This window comes from Nannobrachium achirus, assembly GCF_963921795.1.
Source record: "Nannobrachium achirus genome assembly, chromosome: 23".
NCBI lineage: Eukaryota > Metazoa > Chordata > Actinopteri > Myctophiformes > Myctophidae > Nannobrachium > Nannobrachium achirus.
This window is the reverse complement of record NC_137830.1, coordinates 10,802,139-10,808,138: the sequence shown is the minus strand read 5'-3', so window position 1 is coordinate 10,808,138 and position 6,000 is coordinate 10,802,139. Positions and strand designations below refer to the sequence as shown.

At 42.4% G+C, this 6,000-nt stretch overlaps 1 protein-coding gene and 1 long non-coding RNA gene across 2 annotated transcripts in view; both read left to right on the top strand.

Annotated features, from left to right (window-relative positions):
* Positions 1 to 2,797, top strand: part of LOC308309074 — a 3,749-nt gene extending 952 nt beyond the window's left edge. Inside the window, exons 2-3 of the long non-coding RNA XR_013963306.1 lie at positions 1,362 to 1,410; positions 2,708 to 2,797. This is a non-coding gene — a long non-coding RNA (uncharacterized lncRNA). The remainder of the gene's footprint in view (positions 1 to 1,361; positions 1,411 to 2,707) is intronic.
* The window catches only part of LOC308308753 (NACHT, LRR and PYD domains-containing protein 3-like), a gene marked incomplete at its 3' end in the record, with an annotated part of 216,176 nt that overhangs the window by 179,990 nt on the left and 30,186 nt on the right, over positions 1 to 6,000 (top strand). The window lies entirely within an intron of this gene.

Here is a 6,000-nt window from a genome sequence, read left to right as displayed (position 1 = left end):
AGTATGTTTGGCGGGATGCGAATTTCATTAACACCGCTCTTCACACTGGGTGTGATTTATTTTCATTATTATTATCCACCTGTTTACGTGGGAATTTACTGTAGAATTAGGTGTGGACGTGTACACTTTTTTACGGTCTATGGGTTTGCCGCTCTGACATCATGCTCTGATATCACTGTGATATCAATGTCAGGGGAATGTCAGAATCCCTTTATGTCCATATATGGAGTTCCTGATGTCATAAATATTAAGCCCATATCTAACAGGACCCATATGTGCCACATTGGCTACATACCACAATAACAGAATCCATATGGCCAAGACAGCCCATATCTGTGCGGCTGGTTCTACAGACATGGATCTCCACGTATGGGCATAAAAGGGATTGTATGTATGATGTCAGATGTCATAGAACGTCATAGGACTTTCACATAACGAATAACTGAGTAAGCATGTTTGGGCTGTCACAGCATATCTCCATATTCAGACCATGGATCTCCTTATATGGGTACCAGGGGTCTCCATATATGGGTAACTGGTCCGAGATACATCACTGGCCAGATGGCCAAGACATGGCGCCACCTCTCCCTAAGGTCGCTTGTCGCCCTGAGGCGTCTTACTAGTTATTATTATTATTGTGTGTGTGTGTGTGTGTGCGTGTGTGTGTGTCAGGGGTTGTAAAATAGGTTTGGCATCGTGCCAATGCATTTCTAAGGCATTAGATAATGGACCAGAGCTTTTAATCAAGCAAAATAAAGTTTAATCAAGTCTGTGTGTGTGTGTGTGTGTGTGTGTGTGTGTGTGTGTGTGTGTGTGTGTGTGTGTGTGTGTGTGTGTGTGTGTGTGTGTGTGTGTGTGTGTGTGTGTGTGTGTGTGTGTGTGTGTGTGTGTGTGTGTGTGTGTGTGCGTGCACAGAGAGATAGATATGTATCTGTCTTTATTCTCTCATGTTAGAACTTGTTTGTCAGGAACCAAAGTGGGAAAAAAACAATCTCTCTCTTCAGGTTCAGGTGAGGTTAGTTACAGACACGCCCCTCTCTCTCTCTCTCTCTCTCTCTCTCTCTCTCTCTCTGCACCTGAGGGGAGTGTGCGTGTCGGAGTGGCGCAGAACAGAAGCACAGTTTGTTCAGACTCCATTTTGTCACAACACAGAACTACAGAGGGATTTTGGTAGTCAGACTCAGCCCCTGTACTGTCTGTGAATACAATATGTTGCACCCTCCCCCCCTCTCTCTCTCTGCCTGCGGTGAGGTGTGAGCGAGTGTGTGCACGTGGGTGCATGTGTACGTGTATGTGTGCATGTGTGCATGTGTGATATTATGTCATGCAACATAATGTTTTGTGATCTGTTTATTTGACAGGTTGAATAAAGATCAACATGGAGACAGAAGCTGGACCTCCACACACAAAGTATGTAAATCATCCTGACCTTAACAATATACAATTTAATGTGTAAGGAGGGATAACGTCTGGCTCAGTGGTCATTATCGAGAAATAAATCCCGACAGGCTGATGCCACTGACGCGAAGCGAAGGTGACATCAGCCTGTCAGGATTTTTATGTTACTGACGACTATTTCTTGTATCAAATGTTTTTTTTAAACATTCTTGAGAGCAACGTTTAGTTGTACACGATTATATTTTGATTGTCTTAAATACCAGCTCTTATGCCTTAACTTAAAGGCCTGTCCATACTGTCTCCAACCACGAACCTTTCGCCAGAAAGGTCTGTTACAAAGACCCTCACTCACCTTCACGTCACATGGCTAGTCGTTAGGTAGCCATAGTTACCCGTTGAATGTTGAATCTCCATATATGGAGATAACCGATGCATCTCACTAAGTCTGACCTCACAAGCCCCATATTTGGACCCGGCTAAGCTATAACTCTATATATAGAGACATAGCTGCCGACATCAGTATGACATCACACTGCTGACATCAGTATGACATCACGCAGTACACAAATCAGCATTATATAAGACCGGCATTATCTACCGACAGATCAGATGCGTGCAGGAGCTTGACTTTCACACAACTCATCAGCTCACTAGCCAGCTCTCTTGGAGATGGCCCATAGCCTTTCCGTACGAGTCGGGATATCTGGCCTTACAACCCAGATATCTTATAAACATGAGAGTTTTTGACATATCGGTTAAGTTCTTACAGGACACCACTGCGGGCGGGGGGTCTTAATCCTAGAAACCATTACCTCAGGAGTAGGAATTTATAGGTCTGTTTCAATTACAACATGACGTCGGTCGCATCTTCTGAAAAGCATTACCCCGAATTAACGTTCAGAAAGCTGCACGTCGGAAAGTTGGAACTCTCCAACGAATAGTTCAGTGGTGGGAGACCTTTAAGTTAAGGCATAAGAGCTGGTACTTAAGACAATCAAAATAGAGCCTGTGTTTGTTTACATGGATGTCATGTTGGATACAGCATAACGTTCATGCAGTGCAGCAGGTGCTCTGAGCCTTTGATTGAGACCGGCAGGTCGCAGTTACTATCAAAACCTCCACCGTGCCTTTTGGACCCCCTAAATGATATGTATTTGGCAAGGACCCCTAAATGATATGTATTTGGCAAGGACCCCCTAAATTATCATTTGACCTGAAATACATCGAAGGCCGATGATATATAGTTTGAAGTGTTTAAAACAACAGATTGTTTTCATTCACATAATATTTATAATTATTCTGATTCCAGAAGTGTTGACCACAGAGCAGAGTCTCCAACACCCAGCTGTGTGTCTATGAAGAGTGACCGCTCTAATGAACCTGGACCTCCACACACACAGTATGTCAATCCTCTTACTGTATATGCAATAGACTTTCCTTGTAGCTTTAAGAAGCATGTTTAACTGAAAAAACCTCACTACCCACAATGCTACATCGTAAGATCCGGTAACGTTGGTTGGTGGAGCTCATATTGCTTCAATAAACTGACTTCTTCATTCACATGATAATTGAGGATTCTTTTTCTCATTCCAGAAGTGTTCGCCCCAGAGCAGAGTCTCCAACACCCAGCTGTGTGTCTATGAAGAGTGACTGGTCTAAAGGAATTCCTCCTCACTTCAGTGATGAAACTGGACCTCCACACACAAAGTATGTCAGTCCTCTTACAGTATACAGTATGAGATAGACATTCACTGTAGTTTTAAGCAGCATGTTTAACTGACGATCTCACAGAGGAAAAACTTCACTACCCACAATGCTACAGCGTAAGATCCGGTAACGTTGGTTTGTGGAGCTCACATTGCTTCAATAAACTGACTTCTTCGTTCACATGATAATTGAGGATTCTTTTTCTGATTCCAGAAGTGTTCACCCCAGAGCAGAGTCTCCAACACCCAGCCTTCTGTCCATGAAGAGTGACTGCTCTAAAGGAGCATATATTGACTTCAGTAATTAACCTGGACCTCCACACACACAGTATGTCAATGAACTTTGAGCTTTGCCACTGCTTGGTCAGGATGGGACAATATGGGTTCTCTGCTCTATTGAGAAAACTTGTTGTGATTTGGCACTTTAATGAAATTAAATGATATGTGTTTGGCGAGGACCCCCTAAATGACATGCATTTGGCCTTTTGGACCCCCTAAATTATATGTATTTATTTGGCCTTTTGGACCCCCTAAATTGTAAAGATGTATATTTGTAGCTCATTGACCAGTATTACAATTTTATTGTATTCTTTATGCCCAATGTATTTATATTTAAGTTCATAAAGTTAGCATAAGAACATATAAATGCATTTGCATGTTTTCAGGATTCCAATTCAAAAATAGAAAAAATAGCTGATTTACAAGCTCAAAACGTGTCGACCTCGGTTAAGTTCTTACCGGACACCACTGCGGGGGGTCTTAATCCTAGAAACCATTACCTCAGGAGTAGGAATTTATAGGTCTGTTTCAACTACAACATGACGTCGGTCGCATCTTTTGAAAAGCATTACCCCGAATTAACGTTCAGAAAGCTGCACATCGGAAAGTTGGAACTCTCCAACTAATAGTTCAGTGGTGGGAGAGTATGGACAGGCCTTTAAGTTAAGGCATAAGAGCTGGTACTTAAGACAATCAAAATAGAGCCTGTGTTTGTTTACATGGATGTCATGTTGGATACAGCATAACGTTCATGCAGTGCAGCAGGTGCTCTGAGCCTTTGATTGAGACCGTCAGGTCGCAGTTACTATCAAAACCTCCATCGTACCTTTTGGACCCCCTAAATGATATGTATTTGGCAAGGACCCCCTAAATGATCATTTGACCTGAAATATGTCGTAGGCCGATGATATATAGTTTTAAGTGTTTAAAACAACAGATTGTTTTCATTCACATTATATTTATAATTATTCTGATTCCAGAAGTGTTGACCACAGAGCAGAGTCTCCAACACCCAGCTGTGTGTCTATGAAGAGTGACCGCTCTAAAGGACTTCCTATTACCTTCACTAATGAACCTGGACCTCCACACACACAGTATGTCAATACTCTTACTGTATATGCAATAGACTTTCCCTGTACTTTTAAGAGGCATGTTTAACTGAAAAAAACTCACTACCCACAATGCTACAGCGTAAGATCCGGTAACGTTGGTTTGTGGAGCTCACATTGCTTCAATAAACTGACTTCTTCGTTCATATGATAATTGAGGATTCTTTTTCTCATTCCAGAAGTGTTCACCCCAGAGCAGAGTCTCCAACACCCAGCCTTCTGTCCATGAAGAGTGACTGCTCTAAAGGAGCATATATTGACTTCAGTAATGAACCTGGACCTCCACACACACAGTATGTCAATGAACAGCATCTCTCTCTTATAAGAGCTTTGACACTGCTTGGTTAGGATGGGACAATATGAGCTCTCTGCTCTATTGAAAAAAATTGTTGTGATTTGGCACTTAAATGAAATTAAATGATATGTGTTTGGCGAGGACCCCCTAAATGACATGTATTTGGCCTTTTGGACCCCTAAATTATATGTATTTGGCCTTTTGGACCCCACATGGGCAACTAGCGACCCGGGGGCCACATGGTTCAATATTATTTTAACCAACACACAGACGTAAAGATGTATATTTGTAGCTTATTGACGAGTATTACAATTTTTTTGTATTATTTATGCCCAATGTATTTATATTTAAGTTCATAAAGTTAGCATAAGAACATATGAATGCATTTGCAAGTTTTCAGGATTCTAATTAAAAATAGCGAAAAAAAAAGAAAATCAGGATTCCAATTGAAAAATAGAAAAATGTGCTAATTTACAAGCTCAAAACGCATCGACCTCCACACACACAGTATGTGAATCCTCTTACAGTATATCTCTGCTGTCGGGCCGAAACCTCCTAACTCCAAAATGTTCATTTTTGGGAAAATGAGCTCAAGTGGAGTTAGGAGGTTTTGACCGAAGGACTTTTTACTAGTTTTCATTGTTGAATATTATTTTAACCAACACACAGACATAAAGGGTGTTCAATAGCACATACAGTATATACATATGTGCTATTGCCAAAGAAATCTAAAAACTCAAAAATGGAGTTAAGAGGTTTTGGCCAGACAGTGACAATGCAATAGACTTTTCCTGTAGTTTTAAGAAGCATGTTTAACTGAAAAAAACTTCACTACCCACAATGCTACAGCGTAATCTGGTAACGTTGGTTGGTGGAGCTCACATTGCGAGGGACAGCGAATGCATTTTCCGGCAGCGGCACGTGCCCCGACGTGGCCGGACCTGCCGACAATAGCCGCGGCAATGATTCCTATGCCGCGACAATTATACCTAATCCGTGGCACAGCCGGACAGACCGTCAATGTGCAGCAATGGAACTGCATCTGCCGCTGTTGCCGAACCCCCCCCCCCCCCCCCCCACACACACACACACACACACACACACACACACACACACACACACACACACACACACACACACACACACACACACACACACACACACACACGCAGGCACGCACACGCACGAATGCACACCCACGCACACAAGCACC